The sequence below is a fragment of the Cervus canadensis genome, chromosome X (assembly GCF_019320065.1).
Source record: "Cervus canadensis isolate Bull #8, Minnesota chromosome X, ASM1932006v1, whole genome shotgun sequence".
In the NCBI taxonomy this organism is placed as follows: Eukaryota; Metazoa; Chordata; class Mammalia; order Artiodactyla; family Cervidae; genus Cervus; species Cervus canadensis.
This window is the reverse complement of record NC_057419.1, coordinates 123,230,054-123,250,680: the sequence shown is the minus strand read 5'-3', so window position 1 is coordinate 123,250,680 and position 20,627 is coordinate 123,230,054. Positions and strand designations below refer to the sequence as shown.

At 37.1% G+C, this 20,627-nt stretch overlaps 1 pseudogene; it reads right to left on the bottom strand.

The window, feature by feature from the left end:
- Positions 1–1,190: 1,190 nt before the first annotated feature.
- Positions 1,191–1,289, bottom strand: LOC122436160 (annotated as a pseudogene).
- Positions 1,290–20,627: the final 19,338 nt, after the last annotated feature.

The window sequence follows — 20,627 nt, the reverse complement described above, 5'->3', positions numbered from 1 at the left end:
TAGTCTGTTACATGTTTTGTTGTTTTTGTTTTATTTTGAATCCATGTCCCAGGACCATACTGTTTTAGCTATTGTAGTTTTTGAACCAGTTTCTATTATTTCTTAGAGCAAGTCCTCCTCATTAGACTTCTTTTTCAGACTATACAACTGACCCTTGAACAAGAGCGCATTGGGGACACCCATTCTCTCCACAGTCAAAACTCATGGATAATTTATAGTCACCCCTCTATATCCTGGGTTCCTCTGTATTCACTGTTTGGTCTCCTCATATTCAACCAACCATGGATCATGTAGTACTGAAGTATGTACTATTGAAAAATATTCACTTATGAGTTAACTTTTGTGGTTCAAACCTGTGTTGTTCAAGGGTCAAACTGTACATGTTATTCTTGACTATATATATTCTTTAGGATGGAATTTAGAGGTCACTTCATCAAGACATGAAAATAATCTCTGGGATTTTTATCATAAATTTATCAAATCTATGCATTAATTTGAAGAACTTAACTTGAAAATTTCTGTATTCTCATCCATTTTCAAGTGGGTTTTTTTGGCTAAATTTTGTAATTTTTTCCATATAGTTGCTGTACAGTTATTATTGAGATTCTACCTAAGTGTTTTCTGGTTCTGGTGTTATAGCAAAAGGACTCTCCACTGTTTTATAACTGGTTAATGAAATGTCTGGGCTTCCCTGGTAGCTCAGCTGGTAAAGAATCTGCCTGTAATTCAGGAGACCCCAGTTCAATTCCTGGGTCAGGAAGATCCCCTGGAGAAGGGAACGGCTACCCACTCCAGTATTCTGTCTTGGAGAATTCCATGGACTATTCCATGGGGTCACAAAGAGTTGGACATGAATGAAATGTTTAGGAAAAACAGTAAAAAAAAAAAAACAGTTAAAACCAGTTAACTGTTAAACTATCATTCTAAACATATTTTATTTAGATTCTCTTTGGCTAGGGAGTCATCTCATTCACAGATATGAATTATATCTCCTATTTCCATTATTGACATCTCTTATTTCTGTCTCCTGTTTTATTGAAATGGCCAGGAAATTAAAATTTTAAATCATAATGGTGATAGCAATTATTTCTATCCTATCTCTGATTTTAATAGAAGTATATTTATGGTTTTACCCTTGTATATGATACTAGCTGTCGATTTAGGATAGATATTTACTAACCCAGTAGGGAAAATATATGATATCCTTTGTGAATTGACATGTCATCCTTCCTCTTCTAATCTTCTCCATATTTTTCCAAATTTAGCACATGTGCTGCGGAAGAGAGAACTGTTTTACTCTTTAAATAAATCTGGCCTGTCATATTTAAATGTCTTTAAAAACATTTTGAGGGGAAAGGTCAAAGCATGATTTAAAAGCAGTCTGCATTAAATGTAAATCTAGTGAAGGCCTATAGCAGATTGGGAAATATTAAACCTGAAGTATTATGATAATGAACCCTCTTTTTTATGGACATAAGTCATTCATCTAGAAGAAGGGGAAGTCAATTGAATGACTTAGTAACTTGGTTTCCACAAGGAGCTTTTCCCTGATTGGCAAAACATTTAGGAGGAAAATAAACACAAATGGGAGAGAACCAGAAAACCTTTGTTGCCGAGAATATTAAAGAAAAGAAGGCAAAGAACTGCCATTGCACTCCAAATCTAATTAGCAGCACTAAAAAAGTGAATTGTTTCCAGAAAGGATAAAAAAGAGAGTTGTTAGCTTTTGACACCTGTAAGAGAGTGAGGCAGAGCTTGGAGATTTGCCCATTGTCAGTTTGAAGATTGTTAGAATACTAGCTTCAGAAAACTGCCAGTCCATGTCAGGATGCTGTGAAAATACAGAGTGCTGGACCTTTTCAATGCCTGGAAGCACTGTAGCTGAGGATTGTGACTGTTTCCTTGAACGTGGACAGAAACACCAAGTTTTATTTAATAGCAGTTGAGCTTGGTGAAAAAAGAAGCCAGCCTAAGTAGTAGGAAAAAGATTTCTTTTTATTTCCTACTTATTATATTTTAAGTTTATACCTACTTGATATGAGTGTTGAATGTTTGCCCTGCTTTTTCTCCCCCTTCTTGTGTATATGATCTTTATTCATTCTAACTTAAGATACAATGTTTCCATAAAATATTGTGGTGTTTAGAAGCATTCTCTCACTCTATGTATAAACTGTTGTCACTTGTAAAAGAAATAGGCATTCAAAGGTATTTAACTTTAAAAGTTTAAGAACATTTATTAAACCTGCCTACACTTTTGTACTATTTGAATGATCAAGTGGATATTATTTTTCAATTAAAAATGGGCTCATTTTAAAATATATTTTAAATAATATATATTTATTGTGACAAATTCAAAAGTAGAAGTGTATAAAGTGAAATTTAAAAGCGGCTACCACTCCACCTAACTACCCCCAGGTAGCTGCTGTTAAGGGTTTGCTGTGAATTCTTTTTCCTATGCGTATGCAAACATACAAACGGAAGAATTTTTTATTTTTAATGTAACCATACTATACAGATTTTCTGCAATTTGCTTCCCCCCCACATAATTGGTATCTTTCCATATCTACACAATAATTTTAGAAATGTTCATGGTTTTATAGAAAAAGCAAAGGAACCTAAATTCCTTTCCCCCCCTCCTTTTTTAATTCTTTCTGTATAAACTTCTGAACTGTACCAAACCTGTAAACCTAATCTACCATCATCACAGCTACTGGAATAATTAGCTAAAATCCTAAAGTAATGATTCTCAAATTTTAGCATGCATCAGGGGTGTACTACATAATTGTCTTCCCACTCAGTCCTGGGAGGAAAATTTATAAGTTTCTTTAGAGCAGGGCTGTGAAACTGAGAGAATAGACTCTTTCTCTACTGAGGTTTGCTGTATCTCCGAATTACACACTACAAATTGTCTATTTGTTCACTAAAACAATATAGTTGTTCTCATAAGCAGACTAGGGAGAGAACACATAAACCCTGTCCCAAGGATATCTCACATCAGTGGTTCTTAAGCAGTAGTGAGCATCAAAAGTCACCTGGAGGGCTTATTAAAAGACTGTTGGACTCCACACCCAGAGTCTTTGATTCTCAGACTGAAGCCCAAGAATTTGCATACATACAAATTCCCAGATGATGCTGCCCTTCTTCATTCCAGGATCACGTTTTGAGATCCACTGTCTCAAAGGAAATAATCAACTTCTGTAATGAGCATCCATTTTCCAGCATATTTAACTTAAGACAAACAGATTTCACAGAACAGAATTCATCCAAAATCAGAAAAGTAGACTCAAACTAGAATTTCCTTATAAAGTGCTCACAGTCTCCAGTTGTTAAAACCTAACTGCAGTAAGAGATGATGAAGCCCTCATCTCTATTCACTGGGGTAGAAATACAGCCTTTTTTTTCTCCCCAGATCTTCTTACTTCCAACTTAGCTAGGTTCTGCAGTTAAGGATGAACATATTCCATCTGAGAGCCATCACTTTTTTGAAATCTATTGCAATCCTAGAGTGAACAATTTGAGCCTAAGAATGGTTGTGGGAAAAAAGTGAAAGTGTTAGTTGCTCAGTCGTGTCTGACTCTGCGACCCTATGGACTGTAGCCCACCAGGCTCCTTTATCCACGGAATTCTCCAGGCAAGAATACTAGAGTGGGTAGTCATTCCCTTCTCCAGGGGATCTTCCTGACCCAGGGATCAAATCTGAGTTTCCTGTATTGCAGGTGGATGGTTATTAGCATATTTCTGTTCAAAGCAGAAGATCCTGGTAAGAAATTTGAGTCTTTCAAAGGAAGCCCTGCTTCACTGCCAACATTAACCCAGTTCTTCTTCTATCTAATTGCTGAACATTCACCTGAGGAAGTGTAATGAGTGAGGGGTAAAGAGTACTGGGCCCCAGTTTCAGCTTCATATGTCTTCCCTGTGTCATGTGACCTCTCTATCTTCAGTTTTCTCATCTATGAAATGGACCTAATAACACCTACTTAAAAGATTGTAAGGATTCAATGAGACAATATATGTAAATCACTTAGCCTAGTACCCGGCACATAACAAATGTTCCATAAATAGATGTTACTATTAATACTGCTATTTCATAGTAAACAATTGGAATAGAGAATTGGGTTCCTGACTATACCTCTTTCTTTTAACACAAACATAGCTAACAATGTCCCATTAAAATTCCTCAGTTTCACAGCACTATTTACAATAGCCAAGACACAGAAACAACCTAAAAGCCCATCAACAGGTGAATGGATAAAGAAGATGTGGTGTATACACACACACACACACACACACACACACACACACACACACACACAATGGAATATTACTCAGCCATTAAAAAGAATGAAACAATGCCATTTGCAGCAACGTGGATGAACCTAGGCATTATCATATTAAGCAGAGTAAATTAGAAAAGAAAAAGACAAATACCATTAGATATCACCCATATGTGGAATCTAAAACACGACACAAATGATCATATCTACTAAACAGAAACAGACTCACAGACATAGAGAACAGACTTGCCATTGCCAAGGAGAAGTGGCTGAGAGGGACAGAAGTATTGGGAGTTTGGGATTAGCAGATGCAAGCTATTTTATATATAGGATGGATAAACAACAAGGTCCTACTATATAGCACAGAAAACTATATTCAATATCCTGTGATAAATCATAATGGAAAAGAATATGAAAAAGAATATATAGAAGTGAATCATTTTGCTATACAGTAAAAATTAATACAACATTGTAAATCAACTATACTTCAATAAAGTTTTTTTAAAAAGAAAATATTCTTTCAGCTTCAGTGTTACATGATCAAATATACTTGTTGAATGATCTAATACCATTGTATTCAGAACTAAGCTTCAACATTTGAATTTTGGGTGATAAAGTACTCAGTCTTTAGCCCCAGACATTCTGAATTTTTTTATCTTACTTGTAAATAGGCCTTAAAATAAATGATATTCCAATTTCTAGAGCACGCTATTCTTTATTCACACTACTACTGATAGAACAATAGTTTGGCCAAGGACGTGTCCACACAAGACATCAATATTCACAAGAAAACAGTGTCATCACCAATTTCAGCATTCAAGAAAGACAAAATGAAACATCACTTAGAAGTAAATATCCTAAACTTCCCTGTGGTCCAGCAGTTAAGATTCTGTGCTTCTACTGCAGGGGGCACAGGTTCAATCCTTGGTCAGGGAATTAAGATCCCACATACCACACAACATAGCCAAAAAATAAAATAAAAAATAAGCAAAATAAATAATTATTGAAAAAAAAGTAAATATCCTACAATACCATGAAAAACTCAACATTCATCATGTGTAGTTTCCCCAACACTTGCTGAAGTAGAAGTACTTTTTGTTCATTTTTTGCTTTGCTTTGTTATTTTAATAGGTATCCAGTGGGTTGCCATTTCCTTTTCCAGGGGATCTTCCCAACCCAGGGATTGAACCCAGGTCTCCCACATTGCAGGCAGAATCTTTACTGACTGAGCCACCAGGGAAGACCTAATAGGTAACCTGCTAAAGTTTTTCACTGTTGGGCAGGTCATGTATGAAAAGTTTCAAACCCAGATTTCAGGTGCCTTGAAATAATGGGGACTATTGAGCAGGATCCATTTGTAAACTGAAAAAGACTACTTCTGAACGGCCCATTTGGACTGGTAGAAGACCCAACAACTTTTACATCTGAGTGCTTATAGAAACTTTCACTTTTGATTCTTTCAGGTGCTTAGTTTCCATTAAACCGGCGATGCCAAGTGAGGTGACTGCTTTAGAGGCAGTTCCAGAAAATAAGTAACCCTCCATGTCATTCTACCTTCATCCCCAGAACTGCTTCAGATGTATCACAGCAGACATGTTTTTCCCCCCCAGCTAACTGATGGGAGCACTTCCTTTTGAGCCAGATGCTGTATTATTAATTTGTTGGAAGTAATAATAGTCTTACTATTATTAGCAAGACTGGCCTTACATACACAGAGATGGGGTAGGCAGACTCTTAATGTTATTTCAGGGACAACAGGAAGGTGTCCTTTGCCAAAAATATCTCTCCAGTCTGTTCTCTGAGGCTTAAAATCATTTAATGAGAACTTTGCATTCTCTTTCAAAATTAGAGATAAAGATGATAAATCAGATACTCTTGGGAAAGAGAACTGGGCTCCCACAGCATTTGGCTCATATCTTGGTAATAGCACTTAACTATGTTACTTTATAACTCATCTGTTTGTGTGTCTGTCTACGCCCACAGGCATTGTGAATTCCTTGAAGGCAGTGAATATGCCTCCCTCATCTCTGACCCCTCAGGGTTTTTACAGGGTCTGACAGAAAGCAAACACTCAGGAAGCAAAATGGCAAAGGAGTGAATTAATGAATGAGCAACTTTACATTTACCATTCAGTCTAAAGGACTGAAAAGAAATTGTTTCCTGGGAATAGGGATGGAGGAGAAAACAAAAACACAATCAGGGCCCCAAAAGAGGTGGAGGGAGAGAATAATGAGTCATGACTATAGAATGCCCATTGTTAAAAGAGACTCTTATCTTTTCCTAATTCAGGGTTGCTTCATCCATTTATTTTTCAAGGTTCCGCATCTGTGCTGTGCAAAAAAAAAAAAAAAAAAATTTAAGTTAAACCATTGTCTGTTTCATTTCTGAAGAAACCAGAAAGACCTAGCTGAGTTTGCCCCCAAGGACTGAGTTTTGCTGCTCCTACAGAAAATTAGCTCTCACTGCAGGAAGTGATTTGTGAGCAGTTTGAGAGAAGACTAATATTAACGTCAAACCCTGTATGAAATGAAAGCTTGTCCAAAGTACAGGCCTGTATCGGGAAAATTAAAAAAACCCAGCCTTGCTGGTTCATTTTTACGTTCTGTCTAGAACAAGATGTATGCAGCTCAAATGATCCAAATGTAAAAATCAGGTAGGTTCGTGATATTTTTATAAACTAAAAATTAAAAAAGAATCCTAACCACTAAATATTCACCTCTCAAAAATTACCAAATTCATTCACTTTGCACGTATTTATTGAGGACCTACCACCTGATAGGTTTTGTTCTAAGAGTTGGATGGACATATACTAGTGAACAAGACTGATAAGCTGTGTCTGGCACCAGATCATCTTGGCACACTTCTGACTCCCAGTCCATGTGTAAGTTTGATCCCTCCTGAGCCTGGGTGAGAAATATGAGGTGGTGGATGGAATAAGTGCCAGGTGTGTCTATGTCATCATTGCTTGCTAATAAAAAAACAAAACAGTGTTTTTAACCCTATTCCTTTGTCAAAAGAGCTGCCACAAATTAGCTGTGTCATTAGGAATCAGCCTTGGTCAGGAAGAGCATATTGGTCTTTGAGAGACTCTTTAATCCAAGCAGAAGACCCTCTGGCTCTGTGCTGGAGGCCTAGGTTCCAGCCCTGGCTCTACCATGACCTTCCTGGCAAGTTTAAGGCCAACCAGTTAAACTCAATGTACTCATTTCTTCAAGGCAGGGTAGGAATCATCTTCACTGCTATTTCTACACCATAAATAATTTTGATGATAATATTTACATTAATAAATGACAATAATAACAGTGAATGTTTGGGCCAACTTAGCATGTGCTAGATAAGTGCTAAATGCTTTGGTACAATCTCATTTAATGCTCTAGATTCTATGAGATTTCTTGTTACTATTGGGTTGACCAAAAAGTTCGTTCAGGTATTTCACACTATCTGATGGAAAAATCTGAATGAACTTTTTGGCAAACCCAATATTTTCAATTAGTTTACAGGTGGATAACTGGCCCAAAGAGACTACAGAAGTTGGTAACAATCACACACTAAGTGAGAGATGGGATTCAAGTTCAAATCTGTCTGATTTCAGAGTCTGTCTAGATGGGAAAGTCTATATACATGACTATGCTATTTAACACAGTAAATTGGAGTTAGATATTAACATCTTAGTATGAACTAATTTATTATATCCTGAGCTCTGGAACCTGAAGGAAGAAACTGAGTTAATTATATTCTCTTTGGTGTTCTAGACTTATATCTCATCCTCCAGCTCACTCTAAGTTATCATGGGAATAGATCTGATCACATAAATCACACTGAGATATGGCTATCTAATAGTTTCTAAGGATCACCTAATTATAACAGGAGAAATGAGCCACACAAATTGTGAAGAAGGTATTTTTAGTCTTGGGAGCTCCTTTCCAAACTCCATGTATTACAATCCTAAGTGATCATTTAGCCTATATATATAAACAACATTGCAAAGCTTCCCTATAATTATGTCTATAAGCTGGGACAAAAACTACAGATCAGAATGTAGGAGCATGGTCATAGTCCTGCTCTTCTAGCCATGCCCGATCTGTTTATATAGGAAACATTTCTTAAGCATCTACTATGTGTGAGGCATTTTTTCCATCAGCATTTCATTTAATGCCCATAGTTATCCTGTGAGATAGGTATTACTATGCCCAATTTTGCAGATGCATTAACAGAATTAGAAAGGCTAGCTAATTTTCCAAGGTTGTATAGCTAATAAATATACAAATCAAAATCATAAAAACTCTGCTATATGAAGTTGGTTTCCTAGCCAAGAGTAATTTCTCATTCTTTCTCTCCTAATAGATCCCCAGTATTGTTCTGGCAGCAATATGTCCAAATCTAGGGGCTGAATTCTAAATGATCTAAGCCAATAATGGAAATTGCATTGCCCTTTGCCAGTGACAAAAAAATTATCTGGGGCTTCTGAAAAAGGCACAGAAGGAGGGGCCTCTTTTGGTGTCACTGTTCCCCTCTTGCATCCTGCTTTACACACTGTAATATAATGATGTAATGCTTGGAGCTACAGCTGCCATTTTTAAACCATGAGAGAAAACAGCACTGACTCCCTGAGGAAAGCAGAATAGAAGGATCAAAGCAGCTTGGCTCCTGAATAACAACATTGCTAAGATGCCAGATCAACTCTAGGGCCACCTTCTTCCTGACTGCTTGTGGTTCAACTTCTAATAACTAGGTAATATTTGCAGCCCAAAGCATTTTTAACAATTACTACAGGGTATGTGATAAGAGTCAAGTGAATGATGTATCAATTAAATGCTAATTGAGAGCAAGAAGAGGTCATGTGACTGAGTTTATCAGAGAGAGGTACATATAATAGGAGGACTTGGAGCTGGGTCTTGATGAATGGTGGATATTTTTAAAGATAAATAGGGGGAAAAAAGTATTTCAAGCCAGGATCATATTTGTCTTATTCACCACCAATTCCAATAATTGCAATTCCAATTCACCAATAATTCCAATTCCTAGTACAGTTCACAGCACATAGCAGGTGTTCAATAAATGTTTGTGAAATGACTTAATTAATGAGCAAAGACACGGGGGTAAGAAAACATGGAACATTTACATAGATATGGGACAAAGAAGAGAATATGAGATGGAAATGATAAAACTTAATGTGTTAATGTAGGTTCCAGGCAGAGGATGGAGGGTTGAGGCAGTGTCTTCAGAGATTTGGCTCTTCCCTTATCCATCCCTTATCTTCTCAGTCCTACAATCATAACAAAATCAAGTAGGAAACTTGACATGGTGACCTACAGTATATCAAGTGTACACTTGGGTGACAAAACAAACAAATTTCATGGGCCAGAAGCATTGCTGGGTGGCCTGAGAAACCCAAATATCACAGACATCATTAAAATAATGTATCCAGCACCTGGAAAGGTGACAAATTCTGCCTCTCAGCCTAGATACCAAGTCCTAAGCCTCCACCCCAACAACTTTTCCTGGAGACAAAATATGCCAGCCTTGAGAAAGTCTCTCTTCCTGTTGAGTGATTGCTTCTCTTCTGATAGCAATTTCTTGGAAAATGGAGCTCTGACACCCTTAAGAGTATTCTTTGGCAGTTGCCATATCAAGCGCTCTGTTCTAGGAGACAAAATAATTTTACTAGGAGCTGTTACTTACATAAATATTATAATTAGGATATTAAGAATATTTTCTTCTGCAGTTCAGTCAAGAACATTTTATAATGCAAAATGACATACAAATGTAGTATAATAAACATTGTTTGGAATGAGTTTGTCCAAACTATGGAAAAGGAAAGTTAAGATTGAATTGGAATGCCATGAGACAGATCTAATCCTCAGAAAGTAAAATTTTGTCCCTCATCATTTTATTTTTTTTTTATTTTTTAAATTATGAAAGTATGATGACACATTTACAGGGGACTTGGTAAATACAGAACAAGGTTACATGTAGTTCCACTATATATTACAATTATTTTTGAAGTAAATAAATCAAGATTTTTCAGTTGGAGTTTCAGTATCAAACTCTCAAAAATTAATAGAATGAACAGACAGAAATTAGAGGGATATAGTAGACCTGAAAAACACTATGAACCAATTCAACATAATTATGAGTTATACAATTTTCACACAACAGCAGGGTACAAATTCTATTCAAGATCCCATAAACTATAATCCAGGAGACACTGGAACATGTCCCTCATCATTTTCTAACCTCCAACTCTACTTCCCACCCTGCACTGTCCTACTCAATCCCTAGAATCCTACCTAAGGAAAGAGTGTGAAACCTGCCCATGGCAAGAAATCAATGACTGATAAAAATAACATTTATGAGTGATGTTCATGGGCTAGGAACTATTTTAAATGCTTTGCACACATTATCTTATTTAATAGTCTATGAGATAGGTATAATTATAATCTCACATTCTACAGTTGAGAAAGATAGGCTGAGAAAGACAAAGCAATTTAACCAGTGTCAGTAAGTGGCAGGGATTATATTTGAACATAGGCATTCCCATTGGAGACCTATTAGCTCACCTACCATCCTATGCTACCTCACTCCTACGTTTGTTTTGTTTTGTGTTTTAACCTCAGAAATAAAACTTTAGAATAAAGAAATAAAATCCTTTAGGTTGAATTTCCAGTATCAGGTGTTGGGGAGGGTATAATTGACTTGGTGTTCTAGCACCTTTTATCTCCTGCTGAGTATGCATTAACTTTAAATCAACCACATTAATTTGGTTGGTATTGCTGTGATCCATCTTCTCACACAAAGTATCAAATCACGCTTGTGTTGACTGGATTTGAGGGTATGCTGATTTTACGGGTGGTCTTCATTATCCGAGTCTCCTTTATCCATGTCTCCAAAGTTAAGAGGATACAAATGAAGGCAAAATGCAAATTATTCACTAATGAACTGACTTCCTATAAAAATTAGTCTGTACTCAAGCATCTCTTCTTGTTTAGTATGAGCCTATGTTGATCTTTATGCGGCAGATTATCTGATATTGTCAGACAATACAATGGAAACCAATTTTAAAGTGAAATTGCAAATCTTGCAAAACGTTCAGGATTGCAAGCAGTTGATGAAAATGATGCTGAAGAACTACTCTGGTCACATGCAGCACCACAACTGAACATCTGATAGAGTAAGACCAGTGAACAAATAAAACTAATGAGGATAATGTCAAGGTTTTAGCAAAAGAAAATGATTTGGATATTAAAGGTTTAAGAGAAGCCCTTGGAAAATTTGTCCTGGAAAATTTGCCTTTTAAGATTTTTGCTCTAAAAACAGTGCAAAATTACAAGATTTGCCCATCTCAGTACATTTTGGTGAAAATAAACTACTTGCATATTTTTGTTTCCATTTCATGAAAATTGGAATATGCTGTCACTATTAAGGTTTGACTTGTATAGCCCTCATTACTAGTCAAACGGAATAGTCCTTTATTCTGCTTGGAAAACTAGCCAAACACATTGCATCTTCTGAGTCATTTCGGGAAAGAATGGTTGCACTTTGGAGGCTTCTCTGTATATTTCAGTTTGCAAATATTCTGGCCATTTGCAGGTGCCAAATAGCTGGACTTTAAATAAGCCGGGTTGCATTGTATTTCACTTATCTCCCTTTCCAGATGCAGTACCTGGCATAACACTGAACATTTAGTCAGCACTCAAAAAAAAAAAAACCAAAAAACAAAAAGATTAACTTAATTTGAGCACTTTCCCTGAAGATTCACAATCAAGAAAGTTCAGCCATTTTGATTTCCCAAGCTTGAAAAACAAGTCCCAAAGCACTTACAATTGGATACTTGTTCAATAAAGAATAGCTCTTCAATGTATGGCAAAAACCACTACAATATTGTAAAGTAATTAGCCTCCAACTAATAAAAATAAATGGAAAAAATAAAGAATAGCTAGGCTCTCTCTCAAGATGCAGTCTTTCTGAGGATTTTGGTGGATGCTATAATCCGTAAAGATGAAATGTGTGATTCCTGAACAATATTAATGTTTGAGTATGTAAATAGGGTACCCTTTAATTTCCTCAGATAGATTCATCAAGGACAAAAGCATTTAATTTGTTAATTAAGATTGTTGTCGTTCAATCATTCAGTTGTGTCCCTCTCTTTGCGACCCTATGGACTGCAGCATGTCAGGCTTCCCTGTCCTTCACCATCTTCCGGAGTTTGCTCAAACTCATGTCCATTGAGTCAATGATGCCATCCAACCATCTCATCCTCTGCCACCCTCTACTCCTCCTGCCCTCAATCTTTCCCAGCATCAGGGCCTTTTTCCAATGAGTTGGCTCTTCAAAACAGGTGGCCAAACTATTGGAGCTTCATGTTCAGCATCAGTCCTTCTAATAGTCAGGGTTAATTTCCTTTAGGATTGACTGGTTTGATCTCCTTGCTGTCCAAGGAACTCTCAAGAGTCTTCTCCAACACACCAGTTCAAAAGCAACAGTTTTTCAGTGCTTTCCGCTTTCTTTATCGTCCGACTCTCACATCTATACATTACTACTGGAAAAACCAAAGCTTGGACTATACGGACCTTTGTCAGCAAAGTGATGTCTCTGCTTTTTAATATGCTGTCTAGGTTTGTCATAGCTTTTTTCCAAGGAGCAAGCATCTTTTAATTTCATGGCTGCAGTCACCATCTGCAGTGATTTTGGATCCCCCCAAAAAAAGATTAATTAAGATTAACACTTTGCAAACATGATCTGAATTGAAAAGAACCAAAGGAAAGAACTTCCTTTCTATCTTTCCAGAACAGTCACATTTTTACAGATACATGGTATTTAGATGTACCATTACTAAATTATTTCATTTCATTGGTTAAATACAAAAAAGTATTAATGTGGTTTTACAAATGAAACATGTCTAACAAATTTGTTTTACTATTCTGGATGAAATATCTGAAAGGTTTTTTTTTATCAGCAAATTTAGTACAAAGTTTTGTGATTATCATATTTACTTAAAAAATTCCCACTTTGAGGATACATCTTATACATGGTAGAGAAGACCATGAAGGAGATTGTGAAACCACTGCTACTCCTAGAAATATAATTTGCTCCATAGGTAAGTTTTTAGAAGCATGATCAAGGCAATTAAAGAGGCTTAAACAATTATTATCTTCATTTTACATTCAGCCAAGTTGTTTATACCTTCTCAACTGCTCTGACCAAACCTTCAATGGTACCTCCCCAGGAGGGAAACCAGACAAAATAATTCATATATTTTTACTCATCACTGAGGAAGAGAATTTATGAGGGAAGGGAATTTTATAAGAAAAGGAAATAGGATCAAAATTGCTTCTACCTTCAATAAACAATTGATGACTCCCTTAATTAAAGGTAAGGAGTATTCAGGGATGTCAACATGTATGACAGAAATTTCTGTTAAATATTGTTGTTGTTGTTTGGTCGCTACGTCATGTCCAACTCTTTTTTGACCCCATGGACAATAGCCCACCAGGCTCCTCTGTCCATAGCATTTCCCAGGCAAGAATATTGGACTGGGTTGCCATTTCATTCTCCAAGGGACCTTCTTGACCCAGGGATCAAACCTGCATCTCCTGCATTGGCAGGCAGATTCTTTACCACTGAGCCACCAGGGAAGCCTCAGTCAAATTTAGCAGTTCTCAAATTTTCTCATTATTCAAGAAAAAACAAGCAAAACAAACAAACAAAAACAAGCAAAACAAAGGAAAACAATTCCTCAAGTGAAAACAAAGTCACAGTATCCATACCCACACCATGTGCTTTTTGAATCTCCTTCAATCCATCTATATATCCACTCATGCAGCCAGCACCATTTCATGAGCTGCTTACTATTAACCTGCCACTTTAAACTTGGATGTCAAGATAGTATAAAGTTAAGTCAATGTCCAAAATCTTTCATGTGGTCTAAGATATTCAAAGCTCTTCTGATATCCAGAAATTTCTTAGAGGTATTTCTTTCACAGGAGTTTCCTGATGCCTGATACTTTAGTTCATGTTTTACTTACTCAGAAGCTTCCAAAGTAAATGATAATTGGGGAAAAAAAAGCATTAGATTCATATCTCTTTTTGGCTTTGCTGTAAAAATATAATCCTGAGAGGAATATGTACTCAGTGCACCACATGTTGAAGAAAAGGAAAATTCATCAAGTTGATTTCCTGCAGAGCAAATCCTCCCACACCATTCAGTCCAGCCACAACATCTGGATAATTGGCCCCAGGCTAGTGGGAGCCCCCAACACAGGATTTCTGGATAATTCTTGATCATTAGGCATGCAAACTCTTCTCAGTGCGTACCTTGAATGTCTTTTCTCCCTTCTGTCTCATCTACTGTCTGTAGTTTCAGCTGCTCACCAACTATCAAATCATCTGAAAAAATTTAGGATAGTGCTGCTTGACATAAGTTCTTTTTAAGAAAAATACAAAATCCAGAAGTGATATGAAAGTGTCTTTTCCTTATGGTGATGCAAATGATATTCTCTCTTCTTTCTAGGCATTACTCTTAAGGGTTTAGTTAAGTCTTTTTTGTATAGCTCTTTGGGACTCTAAAAAGGAGAAAAAAATCCTAAATTCTTCTCCTACTGATCTTGTTAAAAGGAAAATTTGATGCTTATTACTTTTATATTGTGCAAATCAGTAGGATTGGAATTCCCTATCAGCCCAGAGTATTTAACTCTCTAGATTTAAGAGGAAATTTAAGGTAGTTTCCAGCCCTCATATAATTACAGAACTAGCTTGTAAGTGCCTTAGCTCACAGGTCTTATTATAACCAGTACTTTACACTGTGTGGCAATAGTAGGCTAGGAAAAAATATGTACTGAATGAATGACTTTAAGTTTGAAAAATTCTTTAGGATTCTTCTGATAGAAATATTACATACAGCCAAAGCTGATATTTAGCTGATATGCACAGTTACAACTTTAAAAGTTTTCAGGTCTTGCAGGGTCACCTTTGACTGTTGGTGCTCATTGTGTTCTGGTTGCTAAATATTTTGATTATCTTGCTTAGCAACAGAATGCCATAGCACAAAGAATTATATATATTTTTTTACCTCAAACATATTTTCATAGAGTGTTTAGGAACCAGGCCCTTACTTCTGAGTTACAGTGACTGGGTTTATTGGAGTTTGGAAATAGTCATGGATCTAGTGAAGAGATGAAACCAGGATGGAAAAAAAAATGGGCAGGCAGTGGGGGTGAAATTATTGTATCATGCCTGGGTGTTAAAAATGGAGATTAGAAGACAGAGTTATAGTTTTCCAGAGATGTAAGTATCAGGGACACAGGAACTCAAGATTGCTATTTATAGGTCATGAACAAGGGAGGGCAGGTATCTCTTTGAAATCTTGTTTTCATTTCCTTTGGGTATATACCCAGAAGCGGAATTGCTGGATCACATGGTTGATCTATTTTTAATTATTTGAGAAAACTCCATATTGTTTACTATGGTGGTTGGGCCAAGTTACATTCCCACCAACAGTGTATAAGGGTCCCCTCTTCTCCACAGCCTCACCTGCACCTGTTATCTCCTGTCCTCTTGATGATAGCCGTTCTGACAGGTGTGAGGTGATATCTCATGGTAGTTTTGAGTTTCATTTCCTGATAATTAGTGATATTGAGCATCTTTTCAAGAACCTATTGGACATTTTGATGTCCTTTTTGGGAAAAACATCTACTTATTTCTTCCCATTTAAAAAAAAAAATCAAGTTATTGTATGTCCATCAACTGATGAGTGGATGAAAAAGATGTGAATATACACAGTGGCATATTATTAAGCCATAATAAAGGAGGATAGCCTGCCATTTGTGACAACTGGATGGATCTTGAGCCCATTATACTAAGTGAGATGTCAGACACAGAAAGACAAGTGCTATATAATATCACTTACATGTGAAATCTAAAATTTAAACCTGTAAGAAACAGAATATAATGGTGGTTGCCAGGGAATGGAGAGTGGTTGGTGATAAGGTGATGTTGTTTAAGGGTAGACACTTGCAATGAGTAGTAAATAAGCCATAGACATCTAATGCACAGCATAATGAATACAGACAATATTGAACTATAATTATGTAATGTAATGTCACAATTGCAATCATATTATAATATATAAATGTATCAAAGTAACCTGTTTTACACTTTCGGTTTACACAGTTATATGTCAAACTTAACCAATAAAAAGCTAGACAGGTCAGAAGTACAGGCTAAAACTGTCCCCAGTAGAAAGCTCAACTATGCCAATATCCAGGACCCACTCTTCATGAGCCTAAGTCAATTTAACTACTTGTTGGCCCATCAGCCTAATTCTCCACTTGGGCCTTAATAGCATCTCAAATCTAGACTGCCAGATAAATAGAAAGTTTCAGCTTGTACCCTTCAAGGGCTACTAAATTTTCCTCTTTCAGGAAGCAAGTTGATGTCTCAAAATGTGTATGTTGCAGGGAAGAGATGGCACTCTGGTTGGTATTGTTTCTTTTTACACTCAGTGAAGTCAAGTGTGTCAAGATATTCTATTTTACCATGAAGCAGAGTTTTGAAATGCCTGGTAGACTCATGCAGTGTCCTTGACCATTAGTAGACTGCAAACATATGGCATTTTAATATCTTTCACCTTACTAACTTCACCTGAGATCAGTATATTGTGTAAAATTCTCAAAGTAATAAGAAAGCATATTTCCACCCTGAGTTCAGAAGTGTACAAATCAAAATCCTAATCAACAGCTCTCAGTATTTACAATTCCAAGTTGCACCATCAGATTCAATATTGCTTGGTGATTTCTTAAATGATATTCTGTGGAACCACCTTGTATATGGAGGACATGGTGAAACTTTTGACTGGATTCAATTTGACATTTGTAATGGCCCAGAAAAAGGGTCAAGACAATGAAACAGCATTGCTAAGTGTCTTCTAAATCAAAAAGGCAGTTACCAATATTAATCCTGCTTAAAATATGCAGAGAGTTCTGACCAACTGAGTCAACAGAACACAAGTGGCAGCTGCTCCCAAAATCTACAAGTCATTTCAAATATACCAACCTTTGTTCTGTCTCTGGAGAATAATATATTAATAATACTGTGTTCACTGACTCGAGGTTGTAGAGTGTAGATTCTCAAAGAGGATGTACCATTTTTGGAGTTTGCTATTCAAAATTCATTTTTAAAATGTCCTAGCAGGGACTTCCCTGGTGTTCCAGTGGTTAAGACTCCGTTCTCCCAATGCAGAGGGCATGGGTTTGATCCCTGGGTCAGGGAACTAAGATCGCATATGCCGCACAGTGTGGCTCATCCCTCCCTCAAAATAAAGATTTAAACTGTCCTGGCAGTATGGTAAGCATTTATGGTTCAAGGTGACAAAAGACAGAAGTTGAAGCAAATTCAGAGTTGACTGCAAGACACCTCTGTATACTATGATACTTGCAGCAGCCTTGAATGTAGGATGGTGTAGCCCTACCTTGTTAAGACACTTTCTACCACTTGGTTTCAAATGACCAGTCTTAAAGACTATTGTTGTTCAGGGGCAAAATAATAATAGAGTCAAAGTTCCTGGAAGTTCCTCCAGATATATATAGTGTGGCTACTCCAGAGAGATGCTTGCACCTATAACAGTCAGGGGGTGAACTTCTTCAGTTCAGTTCAGTTCAGTTCAGTCACTCAGTCATGTCCGACTCTTTGCGACCCCGTGAACTGCAGCACGCCAGGCCTCCCTGTCCATCACCAACTCCCAGAGTTTACTCAAACTCGTGTCCATTGAGTTGATGATGCCATCCAACCATCTCATCCTTTGTCATCCGCTTCTCCTCCTGCCTTCAATCTTTCCCAGCGTCAGGGTCTTTTCCAATGAGTCAGATCTCCGCATCAGGTGGCCAAAATATTGGAGTTTCAGCCTCCACATCAGTCCTTCCAATGAATACCCAGGACTGATCGCCTTTAGGATGGACTGGTTGGATCTCCTTGCAGTCTAAGGGACTCTCAAGAGTCTTCAACATCACATTTCAAAAGCATCAATTCTTCAGCACTCAGGTTTCTTTATAATCCAACTCTCACATCCATACATGATTACTGGAAAAACCATAGCCTTGACTATACGGACCCTTGTTGGCACAGTAATGTCTCTGTTTTTTAATATGCTGTCTAGGTTGGTCATAACTTTCCTTCCAAGGAGTAAGTATCTTTTAATTTCATGGCTGCAGTCACCATCTGCAGTGATTTTGGAGCCCAGAAAAATTAAGTCTCTCACTGTTTCCACTATTTCCCCATCTATTTGCCATGAAGTGATTGGACCTGATGCCATGATCTTAGTTTTCTGAATGTTGAGCTTTAAGCCAATTTTTTCACTCTCCTCTTTCACTTTCATCAAGAGGCTCTTTAGATCTTCTTCACTTTCTTCCATAAGGGTGGTGTCATCTGCATATCTGAGGTTATTGATATTTCTTCCAGCAATCTTGATTCCAGCTTGTGCTTCATCCAGCTCAGCATTTCTCATGATGTACTCCGCATATAAGTTAAATAAGCAGGATGACAATATACAGCCTTGATGTACTCCTTTTCCTATCTGGAACCAGTCTGTTGTTCCATGTCCAGTTCTAACTGTTGCTTCCTGACCTGCTGCATACAGGTTTCTCAAGAGGCCGATCAGGTAATCTGATATTCCCATCTCTTTCAGAATTTTCCACAGTTTATTGTAATCCACACAGTCAAAGGCTTTGGTGTAGTCAATAAAGCAGAAATAGATGTTTTTCTGGAACTCTTGCTTTTTCAAATCCAGCAGATGTTGGCAATTTGATCTCTGGTCCCTCTGCCCTTTCTAAAACCAGCTTGAACATCTGGAATTTAATGGTTCACATATTGCTGAAGCCTGGCTTGGAGAATTTTGAGCATTACTTTACTAGTGTGTGAGATGAGTACAATTGTGTGGTAGTTTGAGCCTTCTTTGGCATTGCCTTCATTAGGGATTGGAATGAAAACTGACCTTTTCCAGTCCTGCGGCCACTACTGAGTTTTCCAAATTTGCTGGCATATTGAGTACAGCACTTTCACAGCATCATCTTTTAGGATTTGAAATAGCTCAACTGGAATGCCATCACCTCCACTAGCTTTGTTCATAGTGATTCTTCTCAAGGCCCACTTGACTTCACATTCCAGGATGTCTGGCTCTAGGTGAGTGATCACACCATCGTGATTATCTGGGTCGTGAAGATCTTTTTTGTACAGTTCTTCTGTGTATTTTTGCCACCTCTTCTTAATATCTTCTGCTTCTGTTAGGTCCATACCATTTCTGTCCTTTATTGAGCCCATCTTTGCATGAAATGTTCCCTTGGTATCTCTAATTTTCTTGAAGAGATCTCTAGTCTTTCCCATCCTATTGTTTTCCTCTATTTCTTTGCACTGATCACTGAGAAAGCTTTCTTCTCTCTCCTTGCTATTCTTTGGAACTCTGCATTCAAATGGGTATATCTTTCCTTTTCTCCTTTGCTTTTCATTTCTCTTTTCACAGCTATTTGTAAGGCCTCCTCTGACAGCCAGTTTGCTTTTTTGCATTTCTTTTTCTTGGGGATGGTCTTGATCCCTGTCTCCTTTACAGTATCACGAACCTCTGTCCATAGTTCAGAAACCTCTTAGGAAGTAAGAAAACATTCATACCCTTAGAAGTGTTGGTTATAGGAGGTGATAACAAATTTCCTAAAGTGTCCTCCAGAAAACTGGAAGGTTACAGGAAATCTACGCTATAGAGACCATTTATATGTATTTACTTATCACTCACCTCCTTCTGCCAAGGATATGAAGTCATAAGCATGTATACAAGAAGGAGAAAAAAACACAGAAAGTTTAAAGAAACAAGGAAAATTGAAGAGCCACCAGAAACATAGACCTATGGCCGTATGAAGTTACTGAAAATGAGTTTCAGGTTTGGTTTTAAGCTACATACTGGCTAAAGTAAAGAAGGAAACTTGGTCAGTTATAAAACTCACAGGATATAACTATCAGATTGCAGTCTTTGCATCTATGTGACTGAAAGTTAAAATTGTATCTTTACACAAATAAAATGTGGTAGCATCCAAGCCTCAGAAATTCATACCCAAAGGGTTACAAAATAATGTCCATTCTACATGTACTAAAAACAAAGGACAAGTATGTTAAAAAGTAACTTAAAATCCATGAAAAATGAGCTTGATAGCTGATGAATGAATATTCAAAAATCGAAACATCTTGCCTTAAAAAAACAAAAAAGCAAATACCTTGAAAATTTCAGCAGTCGAAGTTCAGATTTTAAACCACACATTGAAGTTTTAAAGATTCCTACTGCTGCCAAAGAACAGAATGTAAGGGGAAAATCACAAG